At 39.4% G+C, this 20,125-nt stretch overlaps 1 protein-coding gene across 4 annotated transcripts in view; it reads left to right on the forward strand.

Moving 5' to 3' along the window:
• Nucleotides 1–20,125, forward strand: part of LOC126376243 (TWiK family of potassium channels protein 9-like) — a 406,126-nt gene that overhangs the window by 265,685 nt on the left and 120,316 nt on the right. The gene's annotated exons all lie outside the window — the stretch shown is intronic.

Here is a 20,125-nt window from a genome sequence, read left to right on the forward strand (position 1 = left end):
ATTCAGCACTAGTGCTGGAGTCTAGACTCCAGCACAGGCCTAACCCAATGATAGCCGAATTTGTTTTCGAATTCATGTTTGGATCATAAATGATTATCACGTGCTTAGCGGTGAAGAAAAAGAGGCAAAGAAACCCACATTCCACAATGCATTTTCGGAGGTATGTGACTTAACCTGCATTGGCCTGGTTTTCCTTTCGCAGGATAAAAGGTCAGATAAGCAGTCGCTTCTGTAAAAAACCAGACCTGTCAAATCTATAGGTTAGGTGAGCGGACCCTGTGAGAAACGGGATAATTTTAGGGGAATGATGACTTAGTTGTAATTATAACCTTGAAATAAGGTAAAATATTACAAAGTTATATCCCAGAATGTAGGTACATAGATCTGGTAGCCACAATTAAGATATCAGTAGACAGACTAGATACAATAGTCCGTAGACCCAGTCATTGACAATACACTAAACGAATTCCCCGACCATTCTAAGTCGGATTCTATTCAGTAAGCAAATAGGGTTCACATGTTATTGTCATAGTGAATACAGAACAGTGGGTAACTCCATACATAGATGTCTACTCGTTGCAAAGTTTTCCTATATAAACTTTCAGGTATTTCTGAATTCATAAGGGCTGCTGCTTGCTCCGAGGCAAGCAAGCGGAGCGAGGCTTGCGGTGAGATCCCGGTTTCTAATCCCGGTGGAGACATATCACGAAAATCACTTTGCAAATCTACAATAAGTCACGTCAAAAAAAAGGCGGACTCGAACTTGACCGGATTTTGGCGTTGTCAGTATCGAGTTACACTACTGTTATCTTTATACTGTAACAGTATTAAGTGTACGCAGTGTAAGGATCCATTGATTATCTAAATTGATTTCAACACAAGCTTGTGTGATCCTAAGTTGATTAAATAGTTACCCCTTTGTTGGTTGTTCGTTACGCACTGATTTAATTCAGTTGGGTTTCACTTGCAATAGAGGTGTTTTGTAGATAGTATTTGTATCTGCTATTAAGTACCTAATATCGCTCCTGATCCCGATTGCTTAAATAACTTAGTCAATTTGCAAACAATTGGGTAGTTTCGTAGGTCATAGATAAATTAGGAAATTATGATTACTAATAAAAGACAAATTATGATTAGGCTCAAACTTTTATTGCTGTATCTAAGCGGCCTCCGTGATCCAGTGCTTGAGCGTTGGGCTTACGATTCAGAGGCCCCGGGTTCGAATCCCGGTGGGGACATATCACAAAAATCACTTTGTGATCCCTAATTTGGTTAGGACATTACAGGCTGATCACCTAATTTTCCGAAAGTAAGATGATCCGTGCTTCAGAAAGCACATTAAACCGTTGATCCCGGTTACTACTTACTGATGTATGTGAGTAATCGCTACATGAGCCATGTCAGGGGCCTTTGGCGGTTTAATAATAACCCTGACACCAGGGTTGATGGAGTTGGTAATCCACCTCACAATCCACACGATAAGAAGAAGAAGAGAAGCGGCCATAGTATTGTACAATTTAACACTTGCTGCCAAAATGCTACTGAATAGTAGTTAATTGTTATTCAAGTGCCCTAACCTAACCCTTATGTAGGGGTATCAATGTTGAAATTAACGCAAACTCACCTTGAGAGTCGCATTCTGTGGGATTACTGTTTAAGCCGCGACTGTACATAAGTCGTGCAGAATTTAGTCGCCGAAAATGTTAAATGTTACAAATTCAAATTTCAAAATTATCTTTATTCAATAGTTAACATAGTTGCACTTTGAATCGTAAATTTTTACATAACGAACGTCTCATTCGCTTAAAAGTACTGCAGCTTCTCACAACCTATATAGCCGGGGGAAAGAAGCTGCAAGAAAAGCCTCGGCACAGGGTCCTAGACGTTCCTTTTTTTAAAAAAAAAACATAAAATATTTATGTATTATACAATAGAGTAATTTAGCTGCCTAATGACAGTTTTCCGACAGATAATCCCATGCATTCATATCTTCTAAATAATCACTAACCTACATAACACACAAACATACATACGTAAACTCACGCCTATTTCTCACTGGGGTAAGAGACTATGGAATTACATTTGCTTCGATCCTGACACACTTCTCTTGCTCCTTCCACATTTTACAATCGTTTCGCGTACGCCGGTTCAGAGTAGATTGTACTAAACCTTTTCTAACACTACATCTGCTATGCAGCTGTGAGGCTCTCATATATAGTAGAAGCCGTACACTTGGGGGCCACATAATGGACCCCCAGGAAGTCATAGAGCTTTCTCCCAAAAAGACATTGGATCTCTTCGAACGGATCGGTCAAGAGGAGGATATTTGAATGTAGGGATTTTTGGGTCACAATAGATCTGTCAAGGTCGCAGTGATCTCGCGTATGCTTTCAGTCCGGCCCTCAAAACTTTCAAATAATAATAAACCTTCTCTAAGGACATGTCCAATTCGGTCAATGAACGTCCTTCTAGGTCTTCCTCCTCCAGCCCTACCAACCTTCGCTTTATACACAATACACATACACACACAAATCTACATCTACTTCCCACCAGGTTACACAGAGATTATGGAATTCCACTTTAATCCTGACATATTTCTCGTGCTTCCTCCACATTCTTCTTCGCTTCTATCGTGTGGGTTGTGAGGTGGATTACCTACCTCATCAACCCTGGTGTTAGGGTTTTTATTGAGCCAAAGGCCCCTGACATCGACATTCATGTGTTGTTTGATACACGCACGCCAGTTCATAGTATATCGTACTGAACCTTTTTAAGGACATTCCCAGGTCGGTTAATATCCGTTCTTCTTGGTCTTCCTTTGCTCTGTCAATCCTATAAACAACTCAAACTCCAACAAAATGTATCTAATTAACACCTGATGCCTTAGCAAACATAACAATCGACAGTGACATGTCACTTTATGTCTCCTTAAGTCATTCCAAGACATTTTCATCACACACCTCAATTTTAAACAGAATCCTAAAAAAATACCCTCTCAAAATTGTACATCGGCCATATTCCGATAAAAGTAAGTCGACAGCACACTTTTAATGTATTGCATACCAGAGACATGCTAATGTAATTCGCCCGGGTTGTTCATTCATTCATTTATAGATAACAGAAGCCAATCATCCGTCCTTTTCCTTTTCGACGGATAAGAAAATGATAGGTATAATTTAAAATAAAATAAGGAAGTCAGCAGGAAATAGACTATTGAGTTTGTAGCCCTGGTTCATGATCATAAGCCCATCAACAATAAGGTTGCGACAAAATAACTTCCTACCGGCAAATTTCGCGACCTCCCCAAGACATGCAATAAAATTCCAAAGTAAAAATCTGGAATAAAATATTAAATTTACGGAATGAAATACCTCCTAAACAAATTGTAGTCCCTTTTTCATAAAAGGCACTTTACTTAATAAAAATAGTCAAAAAACGAGGAAAGCCGAAAACAGGAAAATTTGCGGCATCTCATTTTCTTTGATGATCACAGGCTATTGCGAAAATATGCCGGGGAATTTTAAGTTCATTAATAACGTATGAGGAATATAATATTGTATGAAGATGCAAAACATGTGAAAATGTAATTTATTTAACATGAAATTGGATGCGTGTCAAAGAAACCCAAGGTGACGTTAATAAGTTCCAAGAAATTTGATTAAATATTTTCCAGAATTATTTCGGGCGGAAGGATAATATACATACTTACATGGTACCACGCGTGTATCCCAGAAGGAGTAAGTATAAGCATTAAGTTTAATAATGTACGCACCTCATCAACTATACAGGCTATTAGTGAGATCGTAACGAATACTAGGGAGGAAGATTCAGACCATAATACATTCTGAGTTGATATCAAGTGCAATTTTCCGTCGCAAAATTAATGATTTCTTTTAGATTTTTAAAAATATTTTTCTTTTTATACGTTTGAGATGAAAATTTCCATTTGATATTAATTCAGGCTTGAATCACCTGATTGTCCGAAAAAGTAAGATGATTCCGTGCTTCGGAAGGCACGTTAAGCCGTTGGTCCCGGCTATTAGCCGTAAAAACACCTCCACCAACCCGCAGTGGAGCAGCGTGGTGGAGTATGCTCCATACCCCCTCCGGTTGATTGAGGGGAGGCCTGTGCCCAGCAGTGGGACGTATATAGGCAGTTTATGTTATGTATTAATTCAGAATAATGAACTGAGGTTATCCCTCAGTCTTCGTTATTCATATTCAGAACATGATTCTGAGTTGAAATCAAGTGGACTGTCCTGTCGGGAAGTCAGGAAAATTTCAGTGTTGTTTTTTAATTATTTTCAGTTCCATAATTTTGCTACAGAAAATTCCATTTTATATTATCTTATCTCTTATTACTATATTTCGAAGTTTTTGTTACGATGTTACTAACACCCTGTATAATATTCATTTAAGTCCCAAGTCTTCTTCTATCAAATTGTCCGAGAGTAACATGGTCCCGGTCCCGGTTACTACTTACTGATGTAAGTAAGTAGCCGTTACGTGAGCCATGTCAGGCGCCTTTGGCGGCTCAATAGTAACCCTGACACCAGGGTCGATGGTTAGTAATCCACCTCACAACACATACGATAGAATAAGAAGTCCCAAGTAAATCCTGGAAACCACGTGACGTTAGCTATGATCCAAATATGAATTCAAACTTGCAAAGCCGAGACACTAATATCTTAAGCACGCGTTCTATAAAAAGGGCTCCCCTAATAAACAAACCCCATGAAATCCCCGCTTGGTTACCAATGTGAGAATAAACTTGTAAGCGAGACTGGTGAAAAAACAAGTCTGACGAACCGTTTGGTTCTGCTCCAGAGGCTTTCAATTAAGCTACGGTTTTAGCCGAAGGTTTTGAATTCCACCGCCTTCCGTGCCGAGAGGCTAATCGAGCCACGATGGGGTTGCGCGGGCGAAATGTGAAACCGAACTGACCGCCGAATTGTGTTAAGATTGAACAAGAACTTTGCGACACGATCGGTGGGGATATCCCAACGTGCTGCAGAGTAGTGGGATGATTGGTAATAACAACGAAAATAGTAACACCAACAAGAATATCCAGTGTATTAGTAGCACTTCACAAATAAATTATAATGATGCTTAGATATAAGATACAATGAAGAATGAAAGATCGCAATCCAAAACTAGAGGGCACAAAATAAAAACAACGGTCCGCTCGTAGACTTCACGATCCAAGACTAAAGTTATACCAAATTCAAATTGAAAAAATATCTTCATTCAGTAGGTAACATAGTTACACTTTGAATCGTCAATTTTTACATAACGAACGTCTCATCCGCCTAAAACTACTGCAGCTTCTCACAACCTGTATAGCCGGGGAAAAGAAGCTGCAAGAAAAACCTCGGCACAGGGCCCTAGACGTACTTTAAAAAATAAAATAACAATAAACATAAAATATTGGTATACAATTGAATAATTTAGCTGCCTAATATCAGTTCTCAGACAGTTAATCCCATGCATTCATTATCTTCTAAATAATCACTAACTTTATAAATAACCTTTTTTGTAAAGTTTTTGTTTAACTACTGTCTTAAAACAGTTGAAAGGCAAATTCTGATGTCAATGGGAATCTTATTGTAAAAACGTATACATTGCCCCTTAAAAGATTTAGTAATCTTATGTAATCGACTGACTTGTGACGCCCGAATGGCTCGCTTTTGCAGAACAAAAATGCTGTTCACATACCGAGGAGGGGTTGAAAATAAAATATTTGTTATATGCGTGTATAAGGTGGTAGAGTCTTGAAAAGCGTGCATGACTTTGATGAGAGTGAAAGAAACAAGTAAAAGTGGTGTGTCAGGGGTCAGGACTGTTTTAAGTGGAATTTCGTATTCCTTATCCGAAGACGGGAAGTAGGCGTGATGGTATGTATTTGTATGTTGTACAATTAAGTAATGCTTTATGTTCGATACAGAACCATTCTTCATAATCTCGGCACAGGAGTAACCAATTTTATTTTTCTCTACAATTTTTCTGAAAGCAGAATTTCAGAAGTGCTGACCGAATTTTTAAGCTTGTTAATCTTCATCTGATGAAATAATCCTTGATTGGAATGCTCTTTTTTATTTTACACGAGATTCTTGTTTTTTTTTTTTAATAAAAAAGCTTATAAGAAATAATGAATTATGAATGTGGAGGAAGCAAGACAAGTTTAGTGTGTCAGAATCCATAGTTTCTGCTTACCCTGGTGGGAAACAGGCGTGATGTATGTATGTAAGACGTTATAAAAATCTAGTGTATCTTGTGGATGGGAATTTCGAATAACATAACTTAAGCTCACGACTATATCCCAATTGGGGTAGTCAGAGGTGCATCCATAGCATGACGAACTAAGTACCCGCACCTCACCGAGATTACTGTTGTTTTTTTGATTTGTGAATATGTTAGAGTAATTTTGTACATACATACATACATAAACTCACGCCCGTAATCCCTAATAGGGTGGGCAGAGCCACAAGTAATCAAAGACAACTTGCAGCCACTGTTGATACGATGTCGTAAGCTGGATATGATGAACTTTATGGCGATAAGGGATCAGCCTATCGCCCATAACATTAGTACATCATGTTAGAGGACACAATCCCTCTGTCGGTTTTTACGACATGCCCGGGAAGACAAGCAGCAGCAGTAATTTGTCTTATCATCTACTAATAAAAGCTACTAAGACTTTTGGCTTTTGTGCTGTCCTAAGTGCCCTAACACCTGCACTATTGAATACCTGTACGAAGCCACTGACAATGCCGTAAGCGTGGCCAATTATTGGTCAGCAAAAATTTAGCTTCGATCGCCATCGACTCGCAAAGAAGAAGAAGAAGACTTTTAGTGTTCAATAATGACACCAGGGTTGCTGAGGTTGCTCATTCACCTCACAAACTTGACCTGCACGACTTGCATATGTGTCCTGTATATCCTTTTTTCTTTTTTTATGGCGTGAAGAGTAATCATGCGGATAAACAGTGGTTTTAATCCCAATGACATATCCACGATATGTTGCCACTTCGTAGTTCTTAGTACGTGGAATATAATCATTCATAAGTACGTACGTTTGTAAGTACGTAGTCGTTACATAAGTCATGTCAGGGGCCTCATCATCATCAGCCGTACGACGCCCACTGCTGGGCATAGGCCTCCCCCAAGGATCTCCACGACGATCGGTCCTGCGCTGCCCGCATCCAGCGGCTTCCCGCGACCTTCACCAGATCGTCGGTCCACCTTGTAGCGGGCCTACCCACTGAGCGTCGTCCGACACGCGGCCGCCACTCCAGAACCCTTCCGCCCCAGCGGCCATCGGTTCTCCTCGCCATGTGTCCTGCCCACTGCCACTTCAGCTTTGCAATTCTCCGAGCTATGTCGGTGACTTTAGTTCTCCTGCGGATCTCCTCATTTCTGATTCGATCAAGCAGGGAAATACCAAGCATAGCTCTCTCCATTGCCCGCTGAGCGACACCGAGCCTCCTCACGAGACCCATAGTAAGCGGCCACGTCTCACTGCCGTAGGTCATCACTGGCAACACGCACTGGTCAAAGACTTTCGTCTTGAGACACTGAGGTATTTTGGATGAGAAGATATTCCGCAACTTCCCGAACGCTGCCCATCCGAGTTGGATCCGACGAGAGATCTCTTTCTCGAAGTTGGACTTACCTAACTGGATTATTTGTCCTAGGTAAATGTACTGGTCTACAACTTCGAGTGTAACGTTCCCAACCTGAACTGGAGTGGGTGCGACATGGTCGTTGGACATAAGGGGCCTAAGGCTCAGTAATAACCCTGACACCAGGGTTGATGGGGTTGGTAATTCACCTCACAATCCACACGATAGAAGAAGATCATTCATAATCGTTCTCACATTTCAGTCTTCCCTCATACAGCAATGACCACCTTTCAACATCACTCACAATCTTGTAACCAGCTCGCAAACTCGCAACATGCCTACACTTTTCTCTACGGTTTCAGTGTTAATTTGACACGAGTTGGACAGTAACCACGCCTTAGTATAAGCCTCGGATAAACCTCTTGCCACCCGTGGATTAATGTAGCTGTAGGGTACCCACACATTTAGGTCCCGATGGACAGACTACATAGACACGGTACTGTATCTAGAGCTCCGGTTTTTTCCGAACTCGAATTTAGGTTGTATTTCCATGCCATGTTTTTTAGATTTTATTTTTGTCTGTTCTTCGTTAAATTGGGGCTTTTAATTTATTTTTTAATTAGTTTAAGTAAAATTAGGTGACTTTATTTTTTATACCCGAACTGATAAAGAGAGGTTTTTGTCTTATTTAACATACATACATAAACTCACACCTGTTTTCCTCCGGGGTAAGCAGAGACTATGGAATTCCATTTGCTTCGATCCTGACACACTTCTCTTGCTTCCTCCACATTCATGAATCGTTTGATACAAGCATGCCGGTTCAGAGTAGACCGTACTGAACCTTTTCTAATGAACTCTCCAATTTGGTCAATGTACGTCCTTCTAGGTCTTCCTCTGCCAGCCCTAATATCAACCTTCGCTAGGTAAGCGTATCTCGTGAAAACAGGATAGCGCCGTAAATATTATTGTAACAAGTTATAATGTTAATAGCTTTCTCCAAAAAAAAAAATATTTTAAAATCATATTACATCTCTACGGTACTAGGTGCACCGAACTTGTATAATTATATTGGCTGTAGCATTGTTGTGAGTCCACTAATGCACTTCTTCAATGACACGCACTGGATACTGATAATTATTAATTTATTATAAGTTAAATTGAGGAGCACAATGTCGTCGTTGTAAGAGTTGGTAGCAGAGAGAGAGAATATTGCCATAATTAAAATATAACAAAAAAAAGAATTCTGTTGGGTTGCCAACAACATCTAACGTAGTCACAGGTTTTAAAGATTCCAATAACATTATCATTCGAATATAGTGCTCACACTACAATCTTAATTTAACTGTCGTCTAGCCTGGGGCAGCTTCAAACTCAAAACCCGGCTTTACCGTAATTAAAAGGTCGTTGGTTTTGCTTTTAAACCACAACCCACTTCCGTGTAACCAATACAACTGCATTTTCCACCCTTTTAGGACCGCCTCTTTAATATTCAAAGCTTTAAAACGGGACATTTTAAGCGGAAAATTTAAATTGCTGACACAATTTCAGGACGACCTATAAAGTACAAGAATCATGGTTACAACTACGTTCTTGCGGTACGCGTTCGTACTAAGCTTACTCCAAAATGCGGTATAAAATGTTATACTAAGCACACATGTAAAGTCACGCGCGTGAACGGTTGTGTGGTGGACGAACCACAAGTATACAGAACACAACGACAACACAAACACAACCCAACAACTCGCAGCCACTTTTGATACGAACTCATCACACCACTTCGTATCAAAAGTGGCAGCGAGATGTTGTTGCTCTGTGGCGGGACCACTTCCAATTCAGTTAGACCCTCAGTCCCTGATAAAACCCTTTGTAATAAAACGATAAAAAAAATCTGTTGGAGACGATATCATTTAATGTACGTACTGCGTACATAGTGTACGTGAAAATAATTTATACGTACATGTTATAGTAAGAAAGAAAATGGCGTACGAACGTCCGCAGCGCATACTCCCCAGCGGGGCTACTCAGTAAGTATGCATATTTCTGGATGGTTTATTTTTCTAATTTTAAGTGTAGATCAATGTACGTACTACGTACATGATGTACGTGAAAATAATTTATAAACATAAACAGCCTATGTACGTCCCACTGCTGGGCACAGGCCTCTCCTCAATCAACCGGAGGGGGTATGGAGCACACTCCACCACGCTGCTCCACTGCGGGTTGGTGGAGGTGTTTTTACGGCTAATAGCCGGGACCAACGGCTAATAAAATAATTTATACATACGTATTTTGTGGTAAGAAAGAAAATAATTTAAGTGTCTTCAGCGGAGTAACTCAGTATGGATACTTTTCTTTAATGTTACTCTAATATCTGAATTTTAAAATAAGTACTTTAATTAAATAATTTCCAGTCCTAAGTACGAATACTAAATAAAAAAACGAGTAATAAATTATCAAAGGTAATTAAACACGCTTAACATTAAATTTAATAAGGTTTAATATACCTGAAGCTCATTTAGGTTTAACTTTGAAATATTCGTTAGATCATAATTCAGTAGGTACTTCTTTGACATCAATAATGCTTTTAATAATGAGTTTAAATGAGTAGAGATATAAATAGATATAAAAAGCGAAACAATTTTCTTCTTATCGTATGGGTTTGTGAGGTGGAATACCAGCCTCATCAAACCTGGTATCAGTCCATATCCTGGTATAATTAAAACAACTAATATAAAAAATACCCCAACACAACCACATCACATCTTGCAGCTTCTTATCACCACCTTACCATACCACTACCTTACCATTCCACCACTTTACCATACCCCCACCTTAGCATATCCTCCTAAGACCGAATGTTCTTTATAAATCCAAACCCCATTGTTTAACTATTGTGTCTCGAAAAACTCGGTCTTAAGAGGTTAGGTACAGTCATGAGCAGTCTTATGTACCCACTTTAGAACCCTGTCGCACTATAATATTTGACATTTAATGAGACTTATGGTTTAATTTGTTAAAAAAAGTTAATGAGACATGGTTTCAAAATATATTAATACTCCATGGTCTTCATCTACCCCAACGGGAAATAGGCTTGTCTATTTCCTTCGATCTTATCTATGTACATTAACCTGCCAAATAACAATCTAGATAAAAAGGTACGTATGCCAATTGAAAATTTTAATAAAAAAAAGCTCCACAATTTGCCAGGAATCAGATTACGAACACTCACCAGCCGGCCTTATCAACCACGTTCCAAAAGAATGGCCTCAAAAAATATTCAAATTTTCTTATCGCAATCTGTACACACATTGTCACGAAAAAAGGTCTATGCGGACTAGGTGAACGCTATTCGGTCGCACTAAATAATAGAACAAATTGTAAAGACAAATAGTAAACCGTACTTTGTCTTGGATTAATAACATAAGCTCATGGCTAGTAGTCAGAGGACATCCATCATAAGATGAACTAAGTCATCACCAGCCCATTAACGTCCCCACTGCTGGGGCACGGGCCTTCCCTATGGATGGATAGGGAGATCGGGCCTTAAACCACCACGCGGGCCCAGTGCGGATTGGTGGTTATTAACGACTGCTAATGCAGCCGGGACCAACGGCTTAACGTGCCTTCCGAAGCACGGAGGAGCTCAAGATGAAAACTTTTTTTTTTGTGGTCACCCATCCTATGACCGGCCTCTGCGAAAGTTGCTTTACTTCAACAATCGCGGACCGAGCGCGTTTACCGCTGCGCCACCGAGCTCCTCGAACTAAGTACCATGAACTAAGTACCAAGTAAGTAAGTAGTAGTAGTAAGTAAGTATTAGTTCGGTTACCGTATCCGCGGTTGATTCTGAGCTGATATCCAGTGGAATTTCCTATTTAAAAAAAAATAGTTTCTGTTCGGCGGAAACCTCCAATGGATATCAACTCAGAATCATGGTCTGAATCATCCCTCAAAGTTTTTTTACGATGGCACTAACACCCCGTATAAGTAGTATTATATTCTTTATTCTATACCATGGCGCTGGTATTTTGTAAACCATGCTGACTGCAAGATCTCTCTTTGTAACCTTAGGTTATTGTCCTTCAACCGACGGAGAATTCCCACCTTATCTGCATCAACCCTTACGACCTTGCCTCCCCAACTGGAACAGTACTATAAGGCCCGGGTTAACGACTCATACCATTTTTGCCAGCCTCCCCTAACGTCTACTTGATTAAAACCCGTCAGAATTGAGATATCCGTTTACGGTATGATTGTTATACTGCTGAGTTACATTTTCTACTTGGTTGGGTTCCTAATTTATTTAGCTGGACGGAGCGAAGTTTTTGGAGTGAATAATAAAAAAATGTCTACAAGTTTCCGTTTTCCGTTTGGAGCCGCGGTAGCTCAGTTGGTAGAACGATTGCCTCTCACTTTAAACCAATGATTGTCGAATTCGTTTTCGAATTCACGTTTGGATTGTAAATATTATCACGTGCTCAGCGGTGAAGGAAACCCACATTCTAGAGAAATGCATTTTTCGGAGGTATGTGACCTAGCCTGTATTGGGCTGGTATTTCCTTCGCGTGTTGAAAGGTCAGACAGGCAGTCGTTTCTGTAAAAACTGGACCTGTCAAATCTTCAGGTTAGGTAAGCGGACCCTGTGAAAAACGTGATAATACTAAGGAGATGATGTCTAGAAGTTCCGTGCTTCGGAAGGCACGTTAAGCCTTTGGTCCCGGCTGCATTAGCAGTCGTTAATAACCATCAATCCGCACTGGGCCCGCGTGGTGGTTTAAAGCCCGATCTCCCTATCCATCCATAGGGAAGGCCCGTGCCCCAGCAGTGGGGACGTTAATGGGCTGATGATGTAAGTATGCTGTTTTCATGACGTCATAACTAAAGCTACGAATTTAGGACAATAATAATTTATGATAAAGAGTCGTAGCAGTTTATAACAAAACTTTCTAAACTGAACAACGCCATCTATGTGATTTTCAAAGACCTTGATCTGGAAAATCCATCATTGTGATGTAGTCGTGAGCTTGTATTCTCTCGTGTGGGTTGTGAGGTGGATTACCAACCTCATCAACCCTGGTGTCAGGGTTACTATTGAGCCGGCAAAGGCCCCTGACATGACTCATGTAACGACTACTTACTCACATCAGTTAGTAGTAACCGGGACCAACGGCTTAACGTGCCTTCCGAAACACGGATCATCTTACTTTCGGACAATCAGGTGATCAGCCTGTAATATCCTAACCAAACTAGGGATTACAAAGTAATTTATTGAGCCATGTCAGGGGCCTTTGGCGGCGCAATAGTAACCCTGATACCAGAGTTGATGAGGTTGGTACTCCACCTCACACCCCACACGATAGAAGAAGAAGAAGTAATTTATTTTACTGAGCTTATATTTGTGTGTGTGTAGCCTGCTTCTGTAGGCCTATAAGCGATCATGAACTACGCTTCAGTACGGTCTAAAGAGAATTAGTTGGAGAATTTAACAAGCTTGAAACTGTAGTTACTGACTCGGTTATTAAGCCAACGAGTTACGAGATACCTATAGTATTAGCCGGCACATTAAAACTTGGGTAGTTACTTCTTATGTTTACCCCTACATGGACCATTAAACTATTTCGTAGGATCATTTTGTTTATATAAAGACTGGTACAGTGGATAATAAAACGTGTCAGATGCAACACACAAACACACACACACACACACACACACACACACACACACACACACACACACACACACACACGCTCAAACACACACAGAATTTTTACATTTACTTTATACACTTACTTTTTTTCTGTACCACTTATTCTTGATATTTTCAGTTTTGGTTTTGGCTTCAATTTCCTGTATTTCTCTCTCTCTCTCTTTATTTAAGAGCTGCGCTTGTCGGTGGAGTAATCGCCTTCATTACTCCATAGATAGGGCGTATAGAACGGTGGTTACCCCAATCGCCTTCCGTTCCGCAGCACACCGACCAATTTCTCAATCGGTGATCGGTGAGCCCTACCAGAGTTTCCTCGGCCTCCAACCAGTACTGATACTGCTGCTGCCCAGCATCTGGGGTGGGGGGGGTGGGGTGTGGGGTTTCCTGTATTTATCCATTCTAATATTATAAATTTGAAAGTATATGTGTGTGTCTATCTGTTTGCTAGTCCGTCATTCACCAAACGGAGCGATGAATTGATGTGATTTTTCAAGTGGAGATAGCCGGCCATAGTGAACGCCATTTGAGGCAAATCAATATTGCCATATGGGGTATAGTAAAAAAAAGTCTGCTATAATACTCAAGGTAAGTATTAACATACTTACTTACACGTTAAAAGCGCATGTCCATTCAAAACTCAATATGAGACTTTCTAGGTTACATTCTTCAAGAACAATATAGATAGCGTTGTAAAGATTTTCCTTAGTTTAACCTTCTAATTTCATGGATTTGTATTGTGGGATTTGTGAATTGATGGATTTCTATAACAGACATATTAATATGCATCTTTTAGCTTTGTTTTTGGGTATAAATGATGACCCTTTTTGTTACACCCAGGCACAACTAAGTACATCTTCCACCCGTTATTATTCTGATCAAAATAAAGAGAAGAAATATAAACATAGCAACATAATTCAAATTCAAATATAAACATAGCAATAATCGTCTTGGTGAGGGCACTTAATATCAATTGAGAAACGCCTCCTTCTATCGTGTGGGTTGTGAGGTGGAGTACCAACCTCATCAACCCTGGCGTCATGGTTACTATTGACGCCTTAATAATAATAAATAAATTTCCTCATTCAAAATTCAACATAAAACCTCTTCCAAAATACGTACATCATCATCATCATCATCAGCCCATTAACGTCCCCACTGCTGGGGCACGGGCCTTCCCTATGGATGAATAGGGAGATCGGGCCTTAAACCACCACGCGGGCCCAGTGCGGATTGGTGGTTATTAACGACTGCTAATGCAGCCAGGACCAACGGCTTAACGTGCCTTCCGAAGCACGGAGGAGCTCGAGATGAAAACTTTTTTTTTTTTGTGGTCACCCATCCACAATCGCAGACCGAGCGCGTTAACCGCTGCGCCACCGAGCTCCTCAAATACGTACATTAACTTTTAATTCAGATATCCGTACAAAATACGACTTTCTCATACAAAGTTGTCATAACTGCTTCCGTGATAAGTAAAGTTTTATCAAGTTTGAAGTTTTGAACCGAGGCTTACGGACTAAATATTTTACCTGCTCAGTCCCTTATAACGTTAGAACCCTTTAGCATTTGCATTCATTACGCATTAGAATTTTGTATTGCATAATTAAGTGGGTGAGCAGACTGGCGGGTTTCTTACTTAGTCTTTTTTTGTCGCTTATTCCGCGTATAAGTACTTACAGGTACAACACAAGTGCGTATGGGTGTTAGTGACACCGTAGCGAATAAAAATATAAAAGTTTTATTGCGACCATGACTGTGTTCGTACAAATTGTGGTGTTATAAAAATACAGAAGTATTATAAGTTTATAGTATCAACATGAACCCGGTAAGGGCACTGCAACTGGTAGAGAGGACAACATACTTAATTATTTGTCTATCTATATTATAACAATATTATTGCACTTACATTTTAAGTATTGTTTTATATGTTTATTATGATTTAATTTTTAAAATATTATTAAAAAATATTTATTTTAATTTATCATTTATATATTCATTAACTGTATTCAAATACTGAATGGGATGTTTCAGACCACGATTCTCAGTTGATATGAAGTGACCTCACCAATAAATAGGGTTATTCTTAAGCTGCTAGAGCACCCTAACATTCTGACTTGGCAAATGTAACGACTAATAATTTTAACAAACACGTTAAATTTAAAATTGATGAAATTAAAAAGTTATTACATAATTATTAATTAAAAAGTTATTTATTCATTATGCTAAAAATAGTCTAGTATTTTTTTCAACTGTTATGCATCTATCGACACATATTCAAATTAGGAGCATGAGTTAAATAAAAAAATAAAGGAAATTTCGACATTTGATTTTCAGCTTCGACTCAGTAAACTTGACTGTACTCACTCTTGACTTAGTACTAAATCATGCTTGAATACTTTGATGAGAGTGGAAGAAGCGAAAATGATATCAGGATCGTAGTAAGTGGAATTGCGTAGTCTCTGCCTACCCCAATGAGAAAAAGGCATGATGGACGTGTAGTAACTTTACAGCCAATCTAAACATACCAGGGCTTAGACCAAGAGGACGACCAAAAACAAGATGGGCGGATGTGGTCAAAAAGGACCTGTGAATGTGCAATGTCTCCGAGAACGACACGTCCGACAGAGCGAAATGGAAGAGAAAGATGAAGAAGGCAGACCCCACCATCAGGTGGGAATAATAAATGCCGAGAGAGAGAGAGAGAGAGAGTAGTAAACTAGCTCGACTATACGTTTAAGAAAAACCGCGGCGTTCAGCGTTCAAACCGCAGCGGCCGCCCGCCCGACTACCCGAGCATCAAAATTTAGACAGTGTAGCCGACGCTCACCACATCATTTCCAGCATAATCCTACCTACCTGAAATTACGAGGATTACTTCATACCGCGACAGAGGCACTATCAACTATACTGTATCCTTACTATAGCGGTATTTATGCAAATGGAGGGCAGTGAGCGGAAGATCTTCTTAGACTAGCAACGCGTCTGTGCAGACTAGCGGTTTTAAGTTTGTCTTTCGTTATGGATGGCCTCCGTGGTCCAGTGGTTGAGCGTGGGCCTCACAATCCGGAGGTCCCGGGTTTGAATCCCGGTGGAGACATATCACAAAAAATCACTTTGTGATCCCTAGTTTAGTTAGGACATTACAGGCTGATCACCTAACTGTCCAAAAAGCAAGATGATCCGTGCTTCGGAAGGCACGTTAAGCCGTTAGTATTTACTAATTACTGATGTAAGTATGTGGTCGATACATGAGATATGTCAGGGGCCTTTGGCGGCTCAGTAACAACCTTGACACCAGGGTTGTTGTGGTTGGTAATCCACCTCACAATCCACACGATAGAAGAAGTTATAGAATAAAATATTAGGTTTGAAACTTTTATAAAGTTCTAATATTTGGAGCCGTTGCTTTCGTATTCTCGGGCGGTTTGAAAAAAAGTCGCAAATATTTTTTTACTCGTCGAAAAGTAACTTCATACGCATATTATCTACCCTCTTTTATGAATAGAATAGAATAGAAATAACAATAATTGTGTTACTTCCCTGATCTGCTAGCAGAAATTTTTCTTCTCTTCTTGTAGGGATTGTGAGGTCAATAACTTCATAAGTCCTGCAGGGCTAACATGCGCATCGTGATAAAATTATCGATGGTTTAATTATTTTTTTTCGTCTAAGTTTGTTTTTTTTCTCTAACATGCGAGGCACATGGTTACCCGGCCACGAGGCCACCGGGGTAAGCACAGATTATGGAATTCCATTTGCTTCGAACCTAACATACCTATTTCTTTTATTTTATATATTTATTTCCATAATTCTTAAACAATATCTTTACAGGTATACCCAATGCGATATCGATACATAAATGCGATTATAGTATTTTATGCAACAGTTGTATAAGAAGGGTCAAAAAATGCGAGTGGCGTGAGTTGCGATGTGAGCCTTGGCGAACATCGCAATAAGAGACGCCACGAGCATTTTTTGACCTAGTTATACAACGTTGCATACAATACTTTTTCTACGACGACGTAATTTTAAACGAAACACAAAAATTTTCCAATTTATTTTCCAACGCGCGGGAAAATGGCGGCAAATGTATACTTTTTTTTTATAGTATATCTATGGCACCAAACAAAGTAAAGGTGCCAGTTTCCAGGTCAAAAAAAACAAAACAACAACAACGCTTTTTTGGCGACATTATAGTACAGTTACACTTTGTAAACAATGCTTTTATAGGCCATAGAGCGTACACTTTTTCAAAGAGTTTAATTATGTATGTACTTATATTAGACTTTTTGGTTATTTAAATGCCAGATTAAAGTAGAGGAGTAGAAAAAATATTTTATAAAACAAAGTATGAACACACACACAACATAACATCTAGTACCCACTGAAATAATTTAGAGACCGTTCTGTGAATTTCACCACCGAACAAGTAAATAAGTTTTGCTTCAGAGTAGATCTTACTGAACCTTTTCTAAAGACATTTCCAAATTGGTCAATGCACGTCCTTCTAGGTATTCCTCTGCCAGCCCTTCCAACAAAATTTTATCACGTTGCGCATATACCTATTGGTATCGTTTACTATTTAGCCGCCTTAGGCCCGTGACATGGCTCAAGTAACGACTACATATACTCACTTACTTAAGTAATTAGTAACCGCAAAAGACTTAACGTGCTCTCCGCAAGACAGATCTTTATTATTTTCGGACAACCGGGTGATCAGCCTAAAGTGTCCTTAGCGATCACATAGGATTTTTATGATGTGTCTAATTTTATTATTTTTCTACTTTTTGTTAATCATTGATTGAGGTAGGATACTAACTTTTTATAAATTAATTCCTTATTATTGTTTAATTATGTTGTTTTAGTATTTTATCAAATCAAATCAAATATACTTTCTAGCACAGAACTCAATTTCAATAATCAAACATAACACATGAATACAGTACAATTTGGGCGGCCTAAACGCTTTTAAATACGTATTTTTTTTTTAAACTTACATAACATAAACTGCCTATATACGTCCCACTGCTGGGCACAGGCCTCCCCTCAATCAACCGGAGGGGGCCATTAAATGACTTTTTCATTTCTATTTTTCTATTTTTTAGTATACTTAGTTTATATCTTGTTTTTCTTATTCACTTGATTGTGCATGCTGTGACTATTTGTAATTGAGCTAGCTTTTAACCTTTTTTCTATTGTCTGTAACTTTGCATGTGCAGAGTGTAGCTTGTAAGTTGTCCATATTATAAATTAAAAAAACAAAAAAAGGAGGTAAAAATACATCAACAAAATCTCTCAACGACTCACCCGGATATACCTTATAACCTTTACATTTTCACGTGCAGACCCTGAAAATTAGATTGCCAGGTAGGTGGCCGGCACGTAGCGATATCCGGAAACGTGTTAAAACGTGTCTATAATAGGTATGTAAGTAACAGCCTCGGTGGTCTAGTGGGTAGAGCGTTGGGCTCACAATCTGTAGGTCCGGCTTCGATTCTCGATGGGGACATTGTGGAAATCACTTTGTGAGACTGGCCTTTGTTTGGTACGGACAGACATTGCAGGTTTGAATCACCTGATGTCTAATAAAGTAAGACGTAAAATTCCACTTGATATCAACTCAGAATCATGGTCTGAGTCACCCCACAAAGTTTTCGTTACAATGCCACTAACACCCTGTATAATACTAACATCCAATATTTCATTTTCGTTAAATGCGTAGAAAGGTTTGACGTAAAAGCTCTATTTGTCATGCAAAGCAAACCTTGAAAGCCTTTCAATTACTTACGTTAAAATGTATATGGCTTCACAGAAAAATAGTATTATTCATCGAAATATCTACGGTCACGAGTACTAATATGTGTTCACTTTGAAACCATGTCATATTAACTTTTTCGACAAATGAAACCATAAGTCTCATTAAATGTCAAATATGATAGTGCGACAGGGTCCTAAAGTGGGTACCTGATATTGCTCATGACTGTACATGCCTACCTACTTATTTGTTGGAATTGAAGTGAAGATCATCACTAAATGAAGAGCCACGCTCTTGTCGGTGTAGCATTTTCGATGCTACTTTTTTAGGGAAAAATAGCGCAGTGGTATCCCTCTTGTCTTCCATCGCTACGACAAAACAGGACGGAAAAGTCACAGAGACTGTAACCTGGAACCTGACAGAGGGCAACAGTAAATGTCAGTACTATTTAGACGCGTAGGACAGGAGTCCTAGTACGGCTTTGTAATAGACTACTATGGGCGCCATCCCTCTCCATTATTTTTATATCAAATCAAATCATGTATTTGCAGTAAATGTGGTATATTGGTTGTTATGTATGATTAAATTAAAGTTTCACACATTTAACCAAAACAATATTGGTATGCAAATACAGAGAGGTCTTGCAACATTTACAATTACAATCAACACTTACATCATAATATAAAACAATATAAATACATAATACAAATTATTATACAATTTAACATTGAATTAAATTTAAATAACATTCAATAAAGGTATTTGTTGGCGCGAGCTGATTGGTTGTCTCTATCTCTATGGCTGGAGTAATCAAGTAGTCAGGGTCCTGATGTGTTGCGAGGTAATCAACCGCGTCTATTGCTTGAGGAGCTCGGTGGCGCAGCGGTTAACGCGCTCGGTCTGCGGTTGTTGAAGTAAAGCAACTTTCGCAGAGGCCGGTCATAGGATGGGTGACCAAAAAAAAAAAAAGTTTTCATCTCGAGCTCCTCCGTGCTTCGGAAGGCACGTTACGCCGTTGGTCCCGGCTGCATTAGCAGT

This window comes from Pectinophora gossypiella, chromosome 20 (assembly GCF_024362695.1).
Source record: "Pectinophora gossypiella chromosome 20, ilPecGoss1.1, whole genome shotgun sequence".
NCBI lineage: Eukaryota > Metazoa > Arthropoda > Insecta > Lepidoptera > Gelechiidae > Pectinophora > Pectinophora gossypiella.